This window comes from Asterias rubens, chromosome 11, assembly GCF_902459465.1.
Source record: "Asterias rubens chromosome 11, eAstRub1.3, whole genome shotgun sequence".
Classification (NCBI taxonomy): domain Eukaryota; kingdom Metazoa; phylum Echinodermata; class Asteroidea; order Forcipulatida; family Asteriidae; genus Asterias; species Asterias rubens.
Genome location: NC_047072.1, coordinates 7,340,850 through 7,352,326, shown reverse-complemented (window position 1 = coordinate 7,352,326; position 11,477 = coordinate 7,340,850). Strand labels below are relative to the sequence as shown.

The 11,477-nt window shown below is 35.5% G+C and overlaps 1 long non-coding RNA gene across 1 annotated transcript; it reads left to right on the top strand.

Annotated features, from left to right (window-relative positions):
- The first annotated feature begins 4,891 nt into the window (after window positions 1-4,891).
- LOC117296422 lies at window positions 4,892-11,057 on the top strand. Its single transcript, XR_004519758.1, has 3 exons — window positions 4,892-5,001; window positions 5,985-6,171; window positions 7,373-11,057. It is a non-coding gene; the product is annotated as an uncharacterized LOC117296422 (long non-coding RNA).
- Window positions 11,058-11,477: the final 420 nt, after the last annotated feature.

Sequence of the window (11,477 nt, the reverse complement as noted above, 5' to 3'; positions counted from 1 at the left end):
CAAACAATTTGATAAAATAGGGGCAGCACTTTGCTCCAGAATAGTTTAGATATAAGAAAGCTTCTCATATTAAAGACACTGGACAAAAACTGTCAAAGACCAGTCTTGTGACTTGGTGTATCTCAACATATGCATAAAATAACAAATTTGTGAAAATTTGAGCTCAATCGGTCGTCGAAGTTGTGAGATAATAATGAAAGGAAAAACACCATTGTCACACAAAGTTATGTGCTTGTAGATGTTTGACTTCAAGACCTCAAATTCTAAATCTGACGTCTCGAAATCAAATTTGTGGAAAATTACTTCTTCTTGAAAACCACGTTACTTCAGAGGGAGCCGTTTCTTACAATGTTTTATACTATCAAATCAACCTCTTCTCATTACTCGTTACCATGTAAGGTTTTATGCTAATAATTATTTTGAGAAATTACCAATAATGTCCACTGCCTTTAAAGACGCCATTTTTAAAACCATGCCATGGCTTGGGTTGGGCGACGAACCAGAGCCCAATCATGGCTCCGCTTACTCAGAGCAAAGAATTTACGCTTACAGAAGTAGGGAATTCCGCGCTTACGTCAAACATATTTCACACGTCAGAAGGGAATTTTTGCTTGTGCATGTAGTAGCCATTATACCATGTTATTGTTTGTGACTGGTTTCATGCTTAGCAGGAAACTGTTAAGCAAATTGGTATGCATTTAAGCAGCTCTATGAAATTGACCCCTGGTTGAAATAGACCATCATCATGCTGACACTAGTTTGTCATGTTCCCTGTCTCCAAAACACATTTTCAATCCATAAATAGCACCAGACTATTCTGCCTCTCAGCCTCACTTTGAGTTGAATGAGAGTCAAACAAGATGGCTGTTCCATGATACAAGTCTATGGGGCCTGATCTGGAGTTGCAAAAAAATCCTTGGTCAGTAAAATCAGATTACTGGCCAAGACTCCTCTCAATCAATATGCTAAGTAAACAACAGCTAAATACTAGTCACAAGCAATGTATATGGCATGAAATTTTGGCCAGTAACATGTAAAAAAATAAGCAAGCTATTTCCGTGCTTAAGCATTTTGTTTTGCTTAAGCAGCTCTGTGAAATTGGCCCCTGGTTCATCACATCACAAAGCCTCAGTACATACATGTACATGTAAACCACTGCTTGCATTGATTGTTCATATCCATGGTTGACATCACACTGTCCAGAACATCAGCTGTGCTGGGTTAGACTTCTGTCTCTGATATGAAGATGGCTGTAATAAAAAAGAAAACAAAAGCAATGTTATCAATGACCAAAGTTTAGAGGACAGTTTGCTGTTTAACATATCAAATACTCATCAGAAATACATCGGTGTATGGGTAAAAACCAAAATTAATATTCTTTATCCCAGATGCAAATTTGACATCTATTATACAGCATATCAAAAGTTATTTGGTTGTAGAATCATTATGAAATCCTGTTGATTGCTACAGGCCTGATACTCCACAGAGGCAACACAGGCGAATGCTTTCATGCACCCTGGTCACTTCTGTGGAAGTGTCGTGGCCGAGCGGTTAAGAGCACCAAATTCAAACTCTGGTGTTTCTGATCAGCAGAGTGTGGGTTCGAATCCCCAGCCGTGACACTTGTGTCCTTAAGCAAGACACTTTACCATTGCTTCATCCCTCAGATGGGACGTTAAGCTGTTGGTCCCATGTGTTATGTAATGCATGTAAAAGAACCCAGTGCACTTATCGAAAAGAGAAGGGGTTCGCCCGGTGTTCCTGGCCTGATCGGCAGCAAATTGCGCCACAGCACCTTGTAAAACATTACATGGTGCTATCAGAATTAGGTCTCAAAAGAAGTTCCACATCTTGCAGGAAACACTGTATGTTACAGCGCCAGGAGCGTCATTGAGTGACGGATATGTGCGCTATATAAGAAGCCACAATTATTATTATTATTATTGCCTTGGTGCCTATAAATGCCCAGACTGTAGAAGTTTACAATTTCCACGTAGGACGCCCTTACCAAGGAGAAAATACCTCAGATGCCCTTGCCCTTTCAAAAATGAACAAACACGCTTGTTGCTTTTATCGATACTGATTTAGCGAAGTTTAATTTACAATTATAGGTGCCAATTGCTTTTATGTGTACTTTGAAAGGCAGGACCATTTATCAGCAGCAAAAAAGCACAAATCATAAAAACAAAAAATATGAAAAGCATTATTTGAATGCGTCAGTACATCAGTAACACTACTTGGAAACTTTTTGTCTGCATTTTTAAATAATGTTGGCAGTGATTCTTATAAATTCAAAATTTGGATTTTTTTTTGTTTTAATATTTTTCAATAGAAACATAGGCCAACTCAATGCTCTTGCATTGAATTTTTTTTAAACATGATTGGTTATACCAAATATCTGAAATTGCATTAATGACCTTAATCTCATAATTTGGAAAGAAATAGTTAGAATTTTTTTTTTTCTTCATAATAGTGATCACACAAAATCTGGGAACAAGTCTTGAATATTCAATACATTGCTTCTGCTGGTCTGACATATACAAAAACTATTGAAAGGCATCTAACTTGCATTTTTAAGATGGCAGTAATATTCATCTAAATGACAGCCATTTTTTAATCAAAGTGAGACATACTTCCACCGCCCCCCCCCCCTAAAAGTGCAAAAGTGTACAAAAACTTGTAGTTTTGCCATTTTTAAAATGGCTACCATAATATTCGTTTTTTCAAAATGGCTGCCTTTTTTTTTTGTATCAATTATTTATTCCTTTGTGGTACGAAAAAGGTCTGGAATGTACAATTTTATGTCGTTCAGTTGATTTGCATGGTTTTAGATTCCGAAAAGTGTTGTTGCAAGTTTTAAATTCTTAGATCTACTAGTTTCAAAATGGTGATTTCAGTTTAAAACAAAATTCTCCTTATTTTTTGGCAGAACCTACAAAATTCTCCTTATTTTTTGGCAGAATCTTCAATTGATATCAATTTATTGATTTATTGATTTAAAGGGTATCACTGACTGTTGAAAAAGAATTGCCAAAAGTGTAAAACTTGTTGGTCTGTCATTTTTAAAATGGTTGCCACATTTTTACCAAAATGGCCGCCATATTTTTTATCAAAATGGCGACCTCATTTCCAACAAAAATATTTTAAATGACTGTGTTTTTTTAATTGTCTGTCATATTTCTCATAAAAATGCCTACAATTTTCCTAACAAAATACAAATTTCACAAAACATGCTCCAGATAAGACGGCAATCTAACATTTATCCCATACCTACACTATAAATCAAGATCCAATCTATTAAACAATAGTTATACATAATACCTTAAAAGAAAAATTATTTTTTTTTAATAAAAAAGGTGAATGAGGGAGGGGTCATGGGTGTTTAGCTGTGGTGAGCTGAAAAGTTACTTCAATAGCAAGTTTTTTCAAGAAAAGGTTTTGGGGGTGCACTTGACACATGCAACACTGCATTCCCAACAATAAAAATTAAGGCAAAAAAAAAAAAAAATGAGGGCCTTTTTTTTTGTTTTTTTTTCAAGATAGCCGCTAAGTATTTCAAATCAAACAGGCCACAAATTTTTCAATTTGAACCCACCGCAAACTTATTTTATATCTATTTGTTGCATGAGGACCCGGGTTAACTGGTAGGCATTCAGTATAGGTTCGCTGGTAGGCATTCACTACTTTTGTTTTTGAGCATCATGCTAGATTCGAGAAAAGCCCCTAGGCCAGTCCTTTTGAATAGATGGATTAAAAAAAAAAGGAAATGAAAGGATGCGGCCCCCAAAAAGGATGCAGGCGGGGACGATTAACTGGTATTTTTTTATTTGGCCTTATGTATTATACAGTTACACTCCATCATGTCCATCTTTACACACAAAGGAACAATTAAAGACAGATGCAATTAAGTTCCAGATTGTAACTGTTTGTTATACAACAAGTAATGACAGTTTCAACCATTTTTTTAACAACTGCTTATAATAATTATTACATTAAAAAAAAATGTAATTTTAAAACCCAGCGTAATTAACAGATTTAAAGGCAGTGGACACTATTGGTAATTACTCAAAATAATTACTGTCATTACCTTTCTTGATTACGAGTAATGGGGAGAGGTTGATAGTATAGAACATTGTGAGTAACGGCTCCCTCTGAAGTGACATAGTTTTTGAGAAATAAGTAATTGACCTCAAGTTTAGAACTTGAGGTCTCGAAATCAACCATCTAAAAGCACACAACAAATGACAAGGGTGTTTTTTTCTTTCATTATTATCTCGCAACTTTGACGACCAATTGAGCTCAAATGTTCACAGTTTTGTTATTTTATGTATATGTTGAGATACACCAAGTGAGAACACTGGTCTTTGACAATTACCAATAGTGTCCAGTGTCTTTAAACCCCCTGCTGTAAAGCTAATAACTGTTTTAACAAATAAATATTCAACAACTACTCAGAAATATATTTATATTTTCCCCATTTAATTGTTTACCTTAGTTTTAATCATTAATCATGAATAAAATAAGTATTTACCTTGAAGAACTTGATTGTTGTTGAGCTCAGCTTACTCACTTCCAGTCATAACAAAAAACCATGTGCTCCTTCCAGCATGTCCAGTGTGTGGCAGTGTTGACATGCAGAGGTACCCTGACTTCTCACTGACTATGCCACAACATGTACTGCAGTAGAATGGAACCAGGTTGTCAATAATTATTAAATATTCTAAATAGGTAAATAGTTCTAATGTCTGCTTAAATCATTGCTTAAAATTTCCCTTAATCATTCTTTTTTATTTGCTGATAGAAAATTTTAAAACTTAATTTAATTTGTAAAAGAAATCAAAAGTAAACAACACCCCAATTTTCAGGGTTTTCTCAATGCAGCAGGCGGCCATTTTGTACATGTGCAGTGCATACTGTTTTTAATTAAACAATTAATTATCTTTTTGAAAGTATTCTTATGCTTCTTCTGATTAAAAGCAATTTGTGGAGTCAAGGTTCAAGGTAAAAATAAGTTTTCTAATATGTCTATAATTATAAAATAACTTATTTGAATGTAGACCTACTGGGTCTATTTCTATTGGTTGGAGTGTGTGGTATTGCATTGGCATTTGAACACTGGTAATTAAAGTGCATTAGTAGTGCATATACAAAATATTCTATTATTATTAACCCTGGCGTTTGTGTTACTACCAGGAACACCATTATCAGAACTACATGAACTATAGCTGCAGGGTTCTCCCAGATTTGTTCAATATTTTAGGGCATTCACGACCCAATTTTTTTAATTTTTAATTTTTTATTTATTTTTTATTTTTTTTAGGGGGGAAGCAAGGTCGGTCCTTGGAATTTGTTTTTTGTATCTTGATTTCCAAAGCCCTGCTTTGCAATTTCCAAAGCCCTGCTTTGCAATCTGGAGCATTTTTAAATGGTTTCCTTTAGATGATTTTTGTGAAACTACAATTGTTAATGTTATTTTGTCTGGTTTGTGTATATTGGCCAAATCAAAATGTGCACTTATCGGGAGAACCTTGAGTGTTACTGTTAGAATCCCTTGATGAGTTTCTGCGCTAGCCTTGTAAGGGTAGAATGCCTAGTAACGCAGAATTCGCATGCGCAGAAGTAAAAATTCGCCGCTAACCAGTGAAATGCGCTTGCCGTAAGCACATAATTCCCTGCTTCCGTAAGCCCTGATTGTGTGCTTACGGTAAGCAGAGCCAGGAAATTGGGCCCTGATACTGTTGATGGAGACTTTGTATATGTACAAGGCCTCCAAAGTGGGGCAAATTTTAATATTTACTGGACCAGAACAAAATGGGTACACAGTTTCTGGAGGGAAGCAACAGCAATAATTAAATGGAATGTACGATGGTGATAAATGTGAGTTACTAAAGGCAAAGTTTACTTTTGGTAGTACCTGTGAGTGTGGGCTCGGTGTGGAGATGACATGCATCTAAATTTTGTGTCTCAATTTTTCTTTTTTCCAGACTGATTTTTCAACACTCCCTTAAGGACACATTGGGCAACATGAGGTGTGGGCAACAGGTCAATTAAACTACAAACTGACAGCCAGCAACCTGAACAAGCTACACCACACATTGGAGGATCTCAACTACTGTATATGCAATGGCCTTTCTGTCTACATCACAACCTGATGTGAGGAGGATTTCACTGGTGAGTTGTTGTATGAGCCAGAACCATTGCATATCCTTACACCACAGGCAGCTACTGACAGAACAGCCAAAGATCAGACCTACATCCATGCAAGGGCAGCTGTCCCCCTGTCATATGAAAAAAAGGGGGAAATGAATGAACAGAAAAGAATGATAGAGAGATTGAAAAAGTACACCATCCCAGTTGCAAGAGTCTTCCTTGTATCACGTTTTGATTTTCAATCCTTGTGTGTTGGTAAAGAGTTCATGTGTTGAGTACCAATGATTTTATGTGTTATATAGGCCATTCAGACGAGCTTAAACCTAAGATCAGTCCACTCTTCGTCACCATGCCACTCTTTGCCACTGGACCCCATTGGGGACCCATGAACAGGCCCTGGACCCCACACCGTTAGTGCTTAAGCTTTGTCACACCCCTATACCAATAAATGCATGGAGTGCTAACTTCATGTTTTTGAGAATCATTAAAGGAACACGTTGCCTTGGATCGGTCGAGTTGGTCTTTGAAAAGCATTTTGTGACCGTTTATTATAAAATGCATATGTTTAGAAAGATGACGTAAAAGTAGAAAACAATGATCTACACAAATATGCCTTGAAATTGCGTGGTTTTCTTTTTACCTCGTCCCATAATTTTGACTCCCATAAATGGCCGACCATGGTAGTTCGCGACGTAAAAAGAAAACCGCGCAATTTTGAGAGATACTTGTGTGGATCATTATATTCTACTTTTAAAACATCTTTCTAACCATATACATTTCATGTCAAACGGTTTCAAACGCTTTTTATAGAGCAACTCGTCCGATCCAAGGCAACGTGTTCCTTTAACCTAGTTTCATACAGTTCACACAATAAACAAGTAACATATTTTTCTTAATAAAAACTGTTCATCTGAAAAGAAATCATATAACTACATCTGTTCTTTGCAAATGCCTGAAAATGCCCTTTTGCGAAAAAATACAATATGGAAATTGTCAACATGGCTCTTGGAACTTTTGGAAATATGTTTTGATTTTCCAAAATGTAACAGTCCTTCTCCTTGAATTGCCCTTCAAAAAAACCTTTAGACTTCAATGCGCTTGTTTTAACGCTGATACAGATTACAGGATCATACTTGTAGGCTATATTATTCCTAAGGTATATTACACTGACTTGTAAAACTACTAACCTAATGCGTTTTGTTTTCTTGGTTATTTATTGCAGAATCAAGAACTCAAGTGGGGGAGGAAGATTTTCAAGATGCACTGCTTGAGGAGATTAACATCAATTCTGCAAGGATTTTCTGAACAGTGGAACATCATCAACCCATGGTGCAAGATTCTACGACAAGCTGGAGGAGACTGACAATGCAGCAATGACTCTGAACATTTTGGGCACGAATTAAACCCAAACTCATTGTTGGCTTTGAAGTGCAGCTCTAATGCTACATCTCTGAACAGTGAAACGCTATCAACCCATGGTGCAAGATTCTACGACAAGCTGGAGGATACCAACATTGCAGCAATGACTCTGAACAATTTGGATTAGAAACAGATTTCCTGAAGACTCTTTGAACTCTAGAGATACAAATGAGATGAGAAGGATGCATCAATTCTGCAAAGACACTATGTGTATGCAAGGCTAGAGACATTTGTGAGCCCACCTTCAACGTGCACTTTTGTGAACCACAATATGATCAACCTACAAGGAGCAGATCGTTTGTACAGTATCTAGAAACTAGCAATGTCAATGTCCAATAGTAACAATAGTTACAGTGGGCATTGCACAACACTTCCAATGGCAGTTTGATTATCGTCACCGTTTTCAAGAATAGACACATTTGAAAAAAAAATCAAATAAAAAAAATGCAAATAATTTTGTTACATACTTTTATGTTTGTGACATCAACATTTTTCTCAACCTGTTTAATTTCTTAACTTAGAACACATATTAGCACACAGATAAAATCACCAGAGTTAATTTTGAGTTCGTTTTTTTAACACGAAATCTTCAATATCAACCCACAAAAGTGCTTGATTTTAAAAAAGAACGATCTGTGTAACCTGTGTGACAAATTTTCTTGAAGAGAAAATCTTGCCTCGTCATCCTAATAAACTTATAAATTTTCAATTTCAAATGTTTCATCAAAACAAAAGATTTAGTGACTAAAACAGTCACCAAACTAATGGTTTCTTTAACATCAAATTCAATTTTCTCCAGATATAGTTTTGCTGCAGGGGCTAAAGTGCTTTTTGTAAAAAATAAAACGGTGACGATATCTTTGACAAATATATATTAAAGTAAAACTGTAGCATTAAGGTATAGTCATCTGTTCATGCATGAACATATACAGGATTAGTGTAGTACAATAGCTTGAACTAGGATAAATTGCACTACTATTTATTTTAAAAAGTCATATTCCTGAAAACAAAACAGGTTGCACTAAAAGGCATCAGGGATGCTAAATGGAAACATGTAGGACTACAACCGAATAGCTATTACAAAATAGGTTTTCAATAGTTTCTCCTTAAACCACCAAGAGTGCTAAATGAGAACGGACTATCAAACTAAAGTAATTAGAATTAGAATTTCAACAGCTTTTCACATAAACCCTTAACTCAATGGAGTAGGACTTAAACAGAAAATATATTTTTAAACAGTTTCTACATAAACCACCAAAAATTGCTAAGTTGGATAGGACTAAAACAAAGGTATCTCTAAATAGTATGTCAACCTTTTCTCCTTAATCCAACAAAAGTGCTAAAATGTGATTGGGCTAAAACAACATTGTATTTCTGGCCTGGCACTACAGCTGGCTATTAAACTTGTGGGTGAGAATAGGGAATAGATGTATAATAATACTTTATCAACTCTCCCTAACATCAAATGTACTTTTTTCAGCAAACAAGAAACAATAAGTGACACTAAGTCAATGTTAATTCACATTTCAAATTTTCAAAATTAACAATGACATGAACATTAGCAGAAACTCTTCTAGAAATGTCAAAACTGTACAATATCCCAACCCTGCTTTTTCTCACAGCCAACACTTCTCCTAAAAGAGATTGAATTCATTTGAGTCATATCCATCAGTTTTACTAAATTCTTACGCCATGCAAAGTTTTAAATCATGACTTGAAAGACATACAATAGGATAGTACAGAAGTTACTTGTCAATAATGTTGTTGGATTTGACCTTAAAAACTAAGTGTATCTCAGTTAATTTAGCACAGAGGAATTCATGCATGAACAGAGAAGTAATAGTAAATAGTACTTGACAAGTCTCTCACAGAACCCCATACTTTTAGAAATGAAGTAACTAAAACCAAAAAGGCAATGTCAAGCAAAACATTTGACCACCAAAGATTAACAAATTTATCTGGTAACACTTTGGAACACTGGGTGTTAACAGAGTATTTGAATACTCTGTCCAAAACTAACAAGCAAATTGGTGTATAAGCAAATTTTGTTTTTCGTAACATATTCAAACTTCATGAGACATCAAAACAAAAATTGAAGCTTTTTGTGAGAGGCTTGTCTGTCTTAAACGTTGTAAGCTATTTTAGTTAGTAAGTTAGAGAGTGGAGGGCGAGTCTATAAGGTCTGTTGGTAAGATGGGTACAAGATTGGTCGTTACTGTACTTCTGAACTCAAAACCGTCGGACTCAAAAAGTCATACCTTTAATGGTACAACACATTGGCTGGCACAGCTGATGGAGTTGTTGTCCCTTCTACACTTTTTTCCCCACTTTAACAAATACTCACAAAAAGACCTCGCAAAATACAAAATCTTTTTTTTCAGCAGCATCGACGATTTGTCGTCAAAAGCTGACATGTTAATTCTGAATCTTCCTTTTCAATTGAAATCAGTAGCAACGTAATGATTTCACCCAAACAAATTTATATTAAACCAAAAGTATTCAAAATGGAACCATAATGCAAGCCATCCACAAAAAGTTTTCACAAATTTTACACTTCTCTGATGTGCTTTATGCATTGAAGTGTAGGGGCCAAGTGGCTCTCTAAACTAAGCTTACGAGACAAAATCTCAATTTAAAAAACCTGTGTTACTTTTCATTTACTTATAACAAATTTAAACTCATTATGAAGTACTGTATATTAGCCAATCTTGTACATCAAAATCTGAAATTCTAGCAGCATCGACAAAAAGTCTCCAAAAGCTGAAATCAAAATTCTGGATCTTCCTTTTACATTTCAAGTGAAATTTACACATTTAATTTGCCCATCTTTTTCAATGAACAATCCTGTTACTAATGAAAAGTTATTTTGTAATTTACCAACAGCTCATGAATGTACCCCCTCCCCTTTTGGCACCCCGGTGCATGCAAGCCATCCTGGTGCTTGCACGAGTGTTCCCCGCCCGCAGGTGTCGGCAGGCTGGTTGGTGAGTTGTCCTCTGAATGCACTTGAAGGTGTTTGGCTGTTTGTGATGTGTCAACCTTCCCAATACTTGGCGGTCTGGATGAATCAGAGACCCACAGTTGACTTCAACATGGTAAGGATCCTTTGAACTATGATGATTAATTTTCTTTCCACAGAGGAGGATGTGTCCATCGTCAACTCTGGGCATTGCATATGGAAGAAATGCCTTCAAGTCTACTCTGAACTCTACATTTCATGATTTGCATCCTGGTGTTTTGATCCATGAGAATGGAATATCTACAAATGTACACTTTTGCAAGTATTTCTGAGATGTTTGCCATACATAGGGATTTTGGTCACAATGTTTAAGCCAGCCAATCATTTGTTGAATGATCACAATCTAAACCACTCTCTGCCTTGCATTAAACCAAAATCAAGTTTTGTAGTTTCAAGGAAAAATTTTACTAAAAGAGCAATAGTCAATTATTTTCGAAAGCAAAGTATAAATCCATTTAAAGTAGTCAAATCAGAAAAAAACAATTTCATCAGCACAATCAGTGAACAGCGGCTGTTCCAATCAATGAAGTAAAAATTATTGTAAAAACAAACCAACAGATAAAAATTTGAACAATTAATTCTCAATGATATTCCGATAATCCACAGAATAATACTGTCTGTTATTCTCTAACAAATGAATATAAATATAAGTGAATGAGCTTTTTTCAGAACTTTTCTGTATAAAAAACCCCCATAAATTCAGCCTAGCAAAATATTTAACAAAGGACAAAAACATTTATATGAAAGAGATACCAAAGTGTTGTGGAACAAGAATGGAAACGGTTGCCATTTCAACATTAGCACTAAGAAAATGCTACATAAAAAAATTCTAATGATGTGGGCTCCTTTAACACTCAAATAACAATCGCCAAATTGCAGTTTGTTTAAA